We start from the raw sequence: 13552 nt of genomic DNA, 5'->3' as shown, positions 1-13552 counted from the left end.
ATGCCCAAATGAATTAAAATATCAGCAGCTCCTTCGGGGGTCAGTGCTACATATATATAAAATGTTTGGAGGTTCTCAGTATTTTTGTATTATTCTAGCAAAAATATATGATTTTTACATATCAGAGAGAAATGACAGAATTGGCGTGGGGTGGAAGTGGTGAAAAGGAACAAATCCTTTGGAACCATTTTATAGATGGGTCAGGTGGAATATATTCGATTTTTGTTTTCTGGTATCAGAACACAAACAACAGGATGAATTCCATAAAGAGGGGAATAGTGAAATGGAGGAGGAAGAAATGAGATCCCACAGGGAGGCATCCATAGAGAGGGGGATGATGAACTCAGGTATCAGGGAGATTAGAGGCAACAGGGTGTAAATGTGAGGCAGACGGGGGAGGATGGAGACGGCGGGGCTGGGTTTATCATATGACCTGGACAGGAGATCGGGGGCGTGCACAGCATACAAGAAGCAGCGGGGGCGCGCACGGGAGGAAGCCTGTAGGTAGGGATGTGATTGGCGTCCTTCATAGAACAAGCGGGGATCCTTCGTGCAGGCGGGGTGTGCAGTGTATTGTTGATCACCATCGGAGCTGTCCATTGTGCTGATCCGGACTGGTAAGGTGCTGATTAGAGGAGAAGGGCGGAAATCCCGGGGGTGGGGGTGTCACTGATGATGGGGGACTTGTTGGATGTGTGTTCTATGGAGGATCACTGTGTACATCAGATCTGGGATAATCAACAGATGATCGGATCCTGGAGAGGAGGAGAGTGCGATCGGATATATAGGACACCTCCACCCTCTTCTCCACTGCAGATACCAGCCACAGAGTACATCTCACACACACTACACAACACACACTATATACACAACATGGACACATCACAGCTCACTGACCTGCACTTTCTATAAGTGATGCTTTTAATACACCGTAGTCCCATACAGAGATAGAAATAAAATAGAAATGATATTAAAGTAGTATTAACCCCTTTATGACTGCCCAACACCTATGCGCAGCGGCAATAAGGGTGGCATTTAGCACCAACTCGCTGCACATATGTATTGCTAGGCGGGCAACGCTTATGTGTTCAAAGATCGCTCCCAGCACAGAGCCGGAGCTGTCACAAACAGCTCTCCGTCTGGACTGAAGATCAGCAGCTGGCGGGACCGTCTTCCGATCATGTGACACTGGGCACATGATAGCCGATCCTGCCCGCCTCACCCCCAGGTGCTCAGAACTATTTAAAATGTCGCTGGGGCAGGCAGGAAGGGGTTACTTACTTTATAAACCTGTAAATCCCTATAATTCCCATTGCTCCACGAATAAAACAATGGGGCAAGGGGATTTATACATGCCTTAGGCCCCATTCACACCTGAGCATTTTGTAGCTTGAAGCCTGAAGCTACAAAATGCTGGAGGGGAAAAAATCTATTATTCTCCATGGAGATGGACACTCCATGTCGCCTGAAGCTGAACGCCTGAAGCTCAAACAAGTTCTGGACCCTTTTTTTGTTGCTCAAATCGGGCAGATTTGGGCGTTTTTCTTCTTTTTACATTGGGGACCTTTTGCCCTGCACAAAATCTCAGCAAAACGCGGTAAAAACGCAGCAAAATTGAGGTAAAAATGCACGATTTTCTGCCTGAAAGTGCTACGTTCAGGTGTGAATGGGGCCTTAAAGCGGAGTTCCATCGAAAAATACAACTAGATATTTTGTACCTTTTTGAAGTGTACAAATGTGTACTTCTGTCCTAACACCGCCACGTGCTGTACATCATTCTGTACGTCATTTCTGCATCTGGATTGGCCCTCTCCCCCCCCTTTAACTTCTGGGACGCATGTGTGTCCCAGAAGATGACAGGGCCATTCAGAAAGCGCAGCATGGTTTGCGCATGCGCAGTAGGAAACCGGCTGCGAAGCCTGACGTCTTCACTGATGGTTTCCCCTAGTTGCAATGGAGGCGCTGCACCCAAGCTGATGGCTTTGGGGGGCCGACATCCCAGGGTCCCTGGACAGGTAAGTGTCCTTATTTTAAAAGTCAGCAGCTACATTATTTTTAGCTGCTGACTTTTTTATTTTTTTTTAGAGGCTGGAACTCTGCTTTAATATCAAATATTGGAAAATATAGGAAACAAAAAAATCAAGAAAAAGGGGATATACAATTAAATCTACAATGTATAAAAATCACATCATATCAACTACCATCCAATCACAAAAAGGGGGTTCATGTATCATTGAAGATGTGAAAGAAGACAAATCAATGCGTTTCGCTTGAAATAATCAGGGTCCAATTTCTTGTCTTTAATGTGACATATGGTAGCTGACAAAAAAACATACAATATTACAGCACCAATAATATTGTATGTTTCTGTCAGCTATCATATGTTACATTGATGACAAGATTGAGCCCCCTTTTTGTGACTGGATGGTAGTTGATATGATGTGATTTTTATACAATAGGATTTTAATGTATCAATAAAATTGTATATACATTTTTTACATTTTTGTTTCATATATTTTTCCACTGTTTGATATTGAGGTACATATTAATCCCCTTGTCCAATTGTTTCATTCGTGCAGCGATGGGATGTAACTGCATTTATGGGGAAGGTACCTGTATCATTTTCACATGAAGTCCTCCACCTATATTGTATGAAGAAAGCAATCATGCTTATCTATATCTTTGTGACTTTTCCATCATGTTTACCTATTTTTGTCCGGCCTCTGTGCTGCCTGGGTCTCCGTTCCCTTGCTGCCATTTTGAAAATGTCTGATACTGAGCATGTGAGATATGACTCTCATGACGCCATGCATGTTCTCTCGCTTGTGTGCCATGCAACAATGTATGCACCCCTTGGGGGAAAAACAACCTTCCACAAGTAGCTTTTTTTTTTCCACCAGCAAGTTTCATATGGTGCATGCACAGAATGAGTGCATGACCTCATGAACTTCATCTCACGCATGTGCGGAATGACAATACTGTGGGATTTCATGGTTTAGGTGCGGAATTCCCCTGAAGGCCATGGTGATGTTGCCTTCTCAGGAAGCATCTGTGTGATCGGTCATCATGGCCTTCAGGAAAACCAGGAAGTGGTAGAGAAAAAAGTAATTAAAAAACAAAAACAAAACATTAACCACTTCCTGTCTGGCCGGACAGGAGCAGCGCCAATGCAGGTGAATGCACTGCTACATCCTCCCAAATTGCCAGCTCGTGCGCAATCTCTAGAGCACACAGAGGCAGGATTGGTGATCATAGAGAGCAGATGAACAGTAGTAAACAATCATTATTTGCTACAGTTTGATTTCTTTGATTGGTCAAAGCGATCACATGCGGCCATATACCATGTGATAGCTGTGACCAATCACTGTAGTACACACAGTTTCTAGAATGAAACTTAAGCCCCATACACACTATCAGATTTTCTGCTGATTTTTTCCTTCAGATTTACCAAAACCATATAATATGAAGTCAAACCTTAGGAGTTTCAATTTGTATGCAATCAGGCAGGCCCTTCCACTACATGGTTTTGGTAAATCTGAAGACAAAAATCAGCAGAAAATCTGATAGTGTGTATGGGGCTTTATCCTGATCCTTATTACAGTGAGCGATCACACAAAAAAAAATCTTTGACCCCCCCCCCCCCCCCCCCCCCGAGTAGTACAATGTCACTATGGTAACACTGCACTACTCTGGTGACAGTGTGTAAAAAATCAAATAATTCTAAATATAGATTATACATTTATTAATAAATTAGAAAGGTAGTTAGTTAGTACATCACACCTGATCAATTTTCTAATATATATACCATAATTTGAAGACTCCATAACTTTCACTCAAACTAAAAAACATCCACTGATTTGGGTCATTTTTACCAAAGAAATGTAGCAGAATAACATTTGGCTTAAATTTATGAAAAAGAGATTTTTTTATTTACAACATTTTAAAATATAATAATAAAATGTAATATTAAAACAAAAATAATTTTTTTTGTGGAAAATTTACGGTCTTTTTTTCGTTTATATAACAAAAGAATTTAGAAAAAACCCGTAGTGATTAACCACTTTCAGACCGTACCATTTTGCTGGTAAATGACCAGAGGTCTTTTTACAATTTGGCACTGCGCTGCTTTAACTGGTAATTGCGCGGTCATGCAATGTTGTACCCAAACAAAATTTGCGTCCTTTTCTTCCCACAAATAGAGCTTTCTTTTGATGGTATTTGATTGCCTCTGCGATTTTTATTTTTTGCGATATAAACGTAAAAAGACCGCAAATTTTGAAAAAAAATGATATTTTCTACTTTTTGTTATTAGAAAAATCCAATAAACTCAATTTTAGTCATACATTTAGGCCAAAATGTATTCAGCCACATGTCTTTGGTAAAAAAAAAGTCAATAATTGTATATTTATTGGTTTGCGCAAAAGTTGTCACATCTACAAACTAAGGTACGTTTTCTGGAATTTACGCAGCTTTTAGTTTACGACTGCCTATCTCATTTCTTGAGGTGCTAAAATGGCAGGGCAGTACAAAACCCCCCCAAATGACCCCATTTTGGAAAGTAGACACCCTAAGGAAATTGATAAGTGGCATGTTGAGCCCATTGAATATTTTATTTTTTTGCCTCAAGCGATTGAATAATGACAAAAAATAATTTATTTATTTTTTTTACACAAAGTTGTCACTAAATGATATATTACTCACACATGCTATGGGCATATGTGAAATGACACCCCAAAATAAATTCTGCTGCTTCTCCTGAGTACGGGGATACCACATATGTGGGACTTTTTGGGAGCCTAGCCGCGTACGGGGCCCCGAAAACCAAGCACCGCCTTCAGGCTTTCTAAGGGCGTAAATTTTTGATTTCACTTCTCACTACCTATTACAGTTTTGAAGGCCATAAAATGCCAAGATGGCACAAAACCCCCACAAATGACCCCATTTTAGAAAGTAGACACCCCAAGCTATTTGCTGAGAGGCATTTTGAGTCCATGGAATATTTTATATTTTGCCACAAGTTGCGGGAAAATTACAAACTTTAATTTTTTTTTTTTTTTCACAAAGTTGTCACTAAATGATATATTGCTCATACATGCTATGGGCATATGTGAAATGACACCCCAAAATAAATTCTACTGCTTCTCCTGAGTACGGGGATACCACATATGTGGGACTTTTTGGGAGCTTAGCCGCGTACGGGGCCCCGAAAACCAAGAACCGCCTTCAGGTTTTCTAAGGGCGTAAATATTTGACTTCACTCCTCACTACCTATTACAGTTTTGAAGGCCATAAAATGCCAAGATGGCACAAAACCCCCACAAATGACCCCATTTTAGAAAGTAGACACCCCAAGCTATTTGCTGAGAGGCATGTTGAGTCCATGGAATATTTTATATTTTGCCACAAGTTGCGGGAAAATTACAAACTATAAAAAGCTGCGGCGAACCTAAATACCTACCTGCCTAACTAGCGTCACCTGTGACACTAATACAGCGATCAGAAAAACGATCGCTTATTAGGCTGGGTTCACACTGGAGCGATGTGGGAACGCCACGAATGCGCGGCGGGTTCCCGCATCACATGCCTCCCGGCGGCAGTTCACACTGCCCTATGCGAACTGCTGGGAGTGTCAGTGAAATGTTAATGACACCCCCAGATCAGTTTGCATATCGCAGTGCGATCTGCAAACTCGGATCGCATGGTGTGAACACCCATGCGATCCGATTCTGCTGCGGACCAAAAAAAGGGTCCCGTGCGAGTTTGCGGCGGGTGCGACACGAATTCAGCCATACTATCTGTATGGCTGAACTCGAATCGCACAGAGATCGGATGTGATTTGCACTGCAGTGCGGTGCGAATCACATCCGTTCTCATAAACCGCTGCAATGTAAACCCAGCCTTAGTGACACTGGCGACGGGGGGTGATCACGGGGTTAAACCTTTATTGGGGGGGTTAGGGGGGTACCTTAGAACTAAAGGGGGCTAACCCTAACTGCCCTAACAGTTATTACAGTCACAAATGACACCCGCCGGGTGATCAGGGGGTTAAACCTTTATTAGGTAATAAATGGCGGGTGCCCTGAAACTATAAAAAAATAACTAACCAACCAGCGTCACCTGTAACAGTTATATGGTGATCACTGGTGAAAGGGTTAACTAGGGGGAAATCAGGGGGCTTTATGCGGTAGTATATGGGGGTCCCTGGCGCTATAAAAAGCTGCGGCGAACCTAAATACCTACCTGCCTAACTAGCGTCACCTGTGACACTAATACAGCGATCAGAAAAATGATCGCTTATTAGGCTGGGTTCACACTGGAGCGATGCGGGAACGCCACGAATCCGTGGCGGGTTCCCGCATCGCATGCCTCCCGGCGGCAGTTCACACTGCCCTATGCGAACTGCTGGGAGTGTCAGTGAAATGTTAATGACACCCCCAGATCAGTTCGCATATCGCAGTGCGATCTGCAAACTCGGATCGCATGGTGTGAACACCCATGCGATCCGATTCTGCTGCGGGCCAAAAAAAGGGTCCCGTGCGAATTTGCGGCGGGTGCGACACGAATTCAGCCATACTATCTGTATGGCTGAACTCGAATCGCACAGAGATCGGATGTGATTTGCACTGCAGTGCGGTGCGAATCACATTCGTTCTCATAAACCGCTGCAATGTGAACCCAGCCTTAGTGACACTGGCGACGGGGGGTGATTACGAGGTTAAACCTTTATTGGGGGGGTTAGGGGGGCACATTAGAACTAAAGGGGGCTAACCCTAACTGCCCTAACAGTTATTACAGTCACAAATGACACCAATGCAAAAAAAAAAAAAAAAAGCAATTGGTGTCACTGTGACTGGGGGGGCAGGAGTAATTGGGGGGTGATCGGGGGGTAAAGGGGGGGTGTGAGTGTGCCTGGCATGTTCTACTGTGTTGTGTAGTGCTTGTGCAACTCACCGATGCTCTCTCCTCGGTGCCGGAACGAAAAATACCGACACGGAGGAGAGAATACATCACTTCCTCTCCTGTGTTTACATTACAGGAGAGGAAGTGATGTCACCGGACATTTTAATTCGTCGGGAGCGATCGCGAGGGGGTGGCCATGAATGAATGGCCGTCCCCTCGTCCGGGATCGCTCCCGAACGAATACCGACCGCCGCAGGCACCGGGAGGGGGCCCGATCGGGCCCCCGACCCGCGGGCAGGCAAGGACGTACATGTAAGCCCTTATGCCTGCCCGTGCCATTCTGTCGACATACATCGTCGTGCGGCGGTCGGCAAGTGGTTAAATCCCACCAAAAGAAGGCTCTAGCAGTCTCAAAAAAATGATAAACATTTAATTTGGGTACATGACTGAGTAATTGTCATTAAAAGTGTCACTGAAAGCTGAAAATTGGCCTAGACAGGAAGGGGTGATGATGTCATCCTCCCGCAGGCCAATCAAGAGGCCAAAAACCTGGCATATGGAAGTAGCCCAGGGAGAAGGAGACAGGGGTTAGTCAGGGATGTACGGTAACTGTTGCATCAGTGAAAAGTGGAGTTGAGAATTTTACAGTTTAGTTTTGCTTTAAAGCGGTTCTGCACCTAAAAAAAAAATATTAAAAGCCAGAAGCTACTAATATTGCAGCTGCTGACTTTTAATAAAATCACACTTACCTGTCCCAGGGTCCAGCGATGTCGGCGGCAGATGACGAGCGATTGCTCGTCTCGCTGCTGCCCCTGCCGCCATCCTCTGTCAGGGAATCGGGAAGTGAAGCATTACAGCTTCACTGCCCGGTTCCCTACTGCGCATGCGCGAGTCACGCTGCGCATCTCTTCTGGTCCCCCGCTGTGTCTCTGGGAACTGTGTGTTTCCCAGAACACAACGGGGGGGGGGGGCGGGGGGTCTGCGGCGGTCTGCCCGGAAGTGGGTGCAGATACCTGGATTAACCTTGAAAGGTGCCGATTGTGGCACCGGAGGGGGGGAGGGATCAGATTCGCGGAACTTCCTCTTTAGGGTAAAGAACCGCTTTAACACATCAAAATTGGAGTAGACATTCTGGAGCAGCTGTGCTTGGCAACCAGTCAGCTTTTAGCTTGTTTAGTTAAGCTTTGAAAATGACAGATAAGAAGCTGATTGGTTGCCAGACACAGCTGCTCCAGATTCTGTTTAGTCCTTTTTAAATTACACTCATTGAGAACAATAAAATAAAATGTTCCCAGTAAACTATTTGTTAAAATTCATATCCAAGTTTACAGCTTTAAATGCAACTGTCTTCTGCTCTCTCATTGCTGCTTCCCTGAACTTCTGGTCTTCACAGGAAAAATTTACCAGCGGACAGTGCAGCTTGCTGAACCGGCTAAAATTTGATCCATCTATGACTGACTTCAACCTGTTCACATTTCCCTTCACTCTGTGTTCCATCAAAGCGGAGTTCCGTGGGACAAAAAAAATATAAAAGTCAGCAGCTACAAATACTGCAGCTGCTGACTTTTAAAAGTAAGGACACTTACCTGTCCAGGAGTGGAGGTGATGTAGGGAAGCTTTCTTTTTATGTTATTGTCTGGCAACAATGATTTTTTTTTTGATTTTTTTTAATCCTTTCACATTTCTTAGGCAATAAAACAAAGCAAAACTAAGCAGTGTTAGTTTAAAAATATAGTGCTAGTGCACAATAATTGTGCACATTTTATTCTGTAATTTGTCCTGGTAAAAGCAACATGAAAATTATGATTCTGGTACATGCATTGCAAAGTTATTTACAAGTGATTTTTTTTTCAACAAAAATTTTTTATTAATAGTTTATAAAATAGAAACAAAAAAATGTGCAGAAAAATAATATGATGAGAGAAGGAGACTAAACCCTTGTACACACGGTTGGAGATTCCGACGGAATGTGTCCGATCGGACCATTTTGTCGGATATTCCGACTGTGTGTGGTCTACATCGGACTGTTTCCATCGGAGTATCCGACGGACCAAGTTTTCCAACTTGTTGGTAAAATTTTCCGACAAAATGCTCCGATCGGACATACTCCGATCATGTGTAGAGAATTCCGATCGGACAAAGTGCCACGCATGCTCAGATCAAATTCCTACACCAAAGCTATTGGCTACTAGCGTGAACATAGTCCCGTCGTAACAAAATAACGTCATCACGTCGGATTTTCCGACAACTTTGTCCGACCGTGTGTATGCAACAGTTTCGGACAAAATCCGTCGGATTTGGTTGTCGGAATCTCCGACCGTGTGTACAAGGGCTAAGGAGTAAGATAGGGCTGCATAGAGTAAACTAATGCCACGTACACACGAGCGGAAGCTTTTTTTATTTTAGACGGGAGCTTTTCCTCGTATATTTCGATCGAGTGTATGCATCTTCAGACTTTTTAGTACGAAAATTCTGACGGACCTAGAAATGGAACATGTTTTAAATATTTCCGACGGAACCAATTCCTATCGGGAAAACCATTTGTCTGTATGCTGTTCTGACGGACCAAAAATGACACCTGCTCTGAAGCAAGTACGAGATGGAAGCTATTGGCTACTGACTATTGAACTTTCTTTTTCTAGTCCCGTCGTACGTGCTATGCGCCACCGCGTTCTTAATGATCTTACTTTGGTGTGATCGTGTGTACGCACGACAGTTTCAGCGGAACTCTGGGAAAAACCTTCAGAGTTTATTCCGACGGGAAAATTAGTAGTTTGTACGCGGCATAAGGATTAATAAGGGGTTAAACAGGGGAACATTTTATTTTTTTAACCGCTAGCCGACCAGCCACCATCATTATTACGAATGTATATTACATTGTATCTTTGTATAATCAGTGTTGTTCATAAACACTGATTCAGACTGCTTGTTTGACAGCTAGAGCTGCCGACTTCTTTTCTTGGTATATTGTAATGTCGGTGTTCTGTCGAATAGTGCCCTCCGTTGTAAAATGCCTGCGCATGCGCAGAACGGAAGGCACTCCAGCTGATTTCCTGATCACCATAGCGCATGCGCACATCATAGGAGGCTATTTGCATCAGGAGATACCATTTCACGGGCACAATTGAAAGCAATGCAAAGAGTGGAGGGACACCGTAGTTGTCAGATTGAGTCTGGCTGTTGCAGGGTGGGTTGTGGGTTTGTTGAAGGGTGGGTTTTGTCTGTGTTGCAACCCACCGTTCAACACACCAAACCTGCCCTGCCACTCAGACAAAACTGGATCTTAAGCATACTCTAAACCCACACCGCAACAGCGAGGCACAATATGACAAATACTGTGTCCCTCCGCTGTTTGTATAGCATTCAATTGTGGCCATCAAATGGTATCTCCCGTTGAAAAAAAGTCTTCTACGATGTGCGCATGCGCTGTGATCACGTCACGCCAGCTGATCGGGAAATCAGCTGGAGTGCCCTTCCGTTCTGCGCATGCACGGACACAAATCAACAGAACACCGGCATTACAATATACTCAGGGAAAGAAGTCAGTATACTTGGAGGGGGGTCACAGAACTAAGGCAAAGAGACTGGAAGTGCTACATGTCCTGTGTACAATGATGGAGGTTTTTTTTTTGCAAGTGTACCATCACAAAGTCCGCAACTAGTTAAAGAAATGTTATAGTAAAAATATTGTATTCTGGTAACTTTATGGGTTTACTACCTGTAATGATGCCATTTGGTAGATACCTTTTTATTTTACTTTATATATGTTTTATTTCTTTCTCTAGCATGAGTGACAGTTACAATGGTTGCCACAAACCATATGGGGTGACAGCACTTCTGCACAATTTCACTGCGTAATAAACAGTGTTGTCATCCTGGTAAAGGAAGTGGACAAATAACGGATTCTTTGGCAGGGATAAAAATAAAGAATATAATTATGTTACTGGGGACTCTTGTGTGAATGCTATTGACAGATTGTATCATGTATCTAAATTTCTCATTTGCCCATAGTTACTCTTTTAAGTTTCAAAAACATTTTCCATTTCAGAAACCACAGTAAATATACAGATCTTCATATGCGAAAACTATTTCTGCCTCAAGTGTACTCAGCTGCCTTGAACATCCAGTTCTAGAGCCCATCCACGGCACATTTTCATATCGGAGAGGTTAGTTGTTTGTCCCGTGCCTCCATCAGGCTTTTATTTTATCTGATCACCCTCTGGCTGTAATTTACTTCTCCTTATTTTGGCAATGAATGGTCCAGCTTCCCCTGTCACTGCAGGCAAGTCAGCTCTGTGTTTGCTCACACAATTACTGTCAGCAAGAAAGACAGATATACAGTATGTTCTGTACATTCCCCTCTACTCACCGAGGTGCTGATCTCTCAGTCATGACAGGGTCACTAAACTGCACCCGGTGTAAATCCAGAGCGCTCTCCTCAGACACAGGCCTACCTACTGTTTGTAGGGTACCAGCCCACAGCTGCCGTACAGTGCAGTGTATTCACTGAACTACTAATCTGTGAGTTATATACATATACAGTATGTATAAATATTTACATGCATATGCAACAGCATATTAGGCCTCTTTCAGATGGGGCATACTCAAGCAAACGCCTGTAGAGGGCTGTGCACCCGCATGGTTGTCAGATTATGAGCATCGTCTGTGTCTATTCAATATTTTGTACTTTTTTCTATAATAACTATCCCCAATTTTTTTTTGAAAAAGCAAATTTTTTCCTCAGTTTAGGCCGATATGTATTCTTCTACATATTTTTGATAATAAAAAAATTACCAATAAGCGTATATTGATTGGTTTGCGCACAAGTCATGGTGTCTACAAAATAGGGGAAAGAATTATGGAATTTTTATTATTATTATTTTTTTTTATACTAGTAATGGCATTGATCAGCGATTTTTATCCTGACTGCGACATTATGGCGGACAGATCGGACACTTTATTTGGGACTAGTGACAATTATACAGCGATCAGTACTATAAAAATGCACTGATTACTGTGTAAATATCACTGCCAGGGAAGGGGTTAACACTAGTGGGTGAGCAAGGGGTTAACTGTGCTCCCTCATGTGGGTTCTAATTGCAGGGGGATGGGGCTGACTAGAGGGGATGACAGATTGTTGTTCCTAGCTAGTAGGAACACACGATCTGTCTCTTCTCTCCTCACAGAACAGGGACTTGTGTGTTTACACACACACACACACACACGTCTCTGTTCTGCCTCTTGTGCCCGAGATCGCACGTGGCGAGCGGTCAACGCGACCGCCAGCCACATGCAGCGGCAACACCACAGTGCAGCACGCGTGCACGCCTTCTATCCCCGCTTAAAGGGACCAACGTACAGCTACGACGATTCGTGGGAATGTGCCGACCAGCCGCAGTATAATGACAGCGGCTGGTCAGCAAGTGGTTAAACCTCAGATTAGTCCCAAGTCCTACACCTCTAAGTTAGCAGTTCCCAATAGGTAACGGTGTTCAAGTCACACATGTGAGGTATCGCCGCAATCAGTAGAGCGAGAGCAATAATTCTAGCCCTAGTCCTCCTCTGTAAACATGCAACCTGTAGAATTTTTTAAACGTCTCCTATGGAGACTTTTAAGGGTAAAAGTTTATCGCCATTCCGCGAGTGGGCGCAATTTTGAAGGGTATCAATTTACTTGGCGTAACATTATCTTTCACAATATAAAAAAAAGGGCTAACTTTACTGTTATCTTATTTTTTAATTCAAAAAAGTGTATTTTTTCCCCAAAAAGTGAGCTTGTAAGACTGCTGCGCAAATATGGTGTGACAGAAAGTATTGCAACAACCGCCATTTTATTCTCTAGGGTGTTAGAAAAAATTTTTTACAATGTTTGGGGGTTCTAAGTAATTTTCTAGTAAAAGAACTGTTTTTAACTTGTAAACAACAAATCTCAGAAAGAGGCTTGGTCCTTAATTGTCTAAGCCCTTGTACACACAGTCGGACATTCCGATGGAAAATGTCCGATCGTGTGTGGGCTTCATCTGACTTTTTCCATCGGAATGTCCGACCAACAAAGTTTGAGAGCTGGATATAAAAATTTTCCGACAACATGATCCGATCGGACGAAGTCCGATCGTTTGTAGAGAATTCCGTCCGGACAAAGTGCCACGCATGCTCAGATCAAATTCCTAGACCAAAGCTATTGGCTACTAGCCTAAACGTAGTCCCATCGTAACTAAATAACGTCATCACGTTACAAACGATCGGATTTTCTGACAACTTTGTCAGACCGTGTGTATGCAACACCAGTTTCGGACAAAATCCGTCAGAAAAAATCAGACGGATTTTGTTGTCAGAATGTCCGACCATGTGTACAAGGGCTAACCTGTTTTCATTGTGCACAGTTTGTGTCATTCCTGATGTTTGCTCCCCTCCCTCGGCAACAGAGCTGTCAGCAGATCAGTCTCTAGTGACCCACTGATTTTAGGTCCAGTGCTGAGAATAGAGAGCATGTGCAGAGCAGGGTGAGACAGTGTATTACTGGATTTTAAAAAGTATAGGCACTTATTTTTTATGTTTTTACATAGCTAGACCTGCAAAAGGGGCCAGTGATCCAACAGGACTTTTTTTCTGCTGACTAAGTTGATTTACATCTTTACAAAATTTGGTTAGC

General features: G+C 43.3%; 1 protein-coding gene across 2 annotated transcripts in view; it reads left to right on the top strand.

The window, feature by feature from the left end:
• Positions 1 to 461: 461 nt before the first annotated feature.
• Positions 462 to 13552, top strand: part of SLC29A4 (solute carrier family 29 member 4) — a 118164-nt gene continuing 105073 nt past the window's right edge. The window contains exons 1-2 of one of the 2 annotated variants that reach the window (XM_077448734.1): positions 462 to 617; positions 10949 to 11066. The gene's annotated coding sequence lies outside the window, so the exon portion shown is untranslated. The remainder of the gene's footprint in view (positions 618 to 10948; positions 11067 to 13552) is intronic. The other variant, XM_077448735.1, reaches the window with a different exon arrangement.

This window comes from Lithobates pipiens, unplaced genomic scaffold, assembly GCF_037356315.1.
Source record: "Lithobates pipiens isolate NorthernLeopardFrog02 unplaced genomic scaffold, aLitPip1_a1.2 Scaffold_22, whole genome shotgun sequence".
In the NCBI taxonomy this organism is placed as follows: Eukaryota; Metazoa; Chordata; class Amphibia; order Anura; family Ranidae; genus Lithobates; species Lithobates pipiens.
Note: the sequence above shows the minus strand (reverse complement) of the source record. Positions and strands in the feature narration are given on the sequence as shown.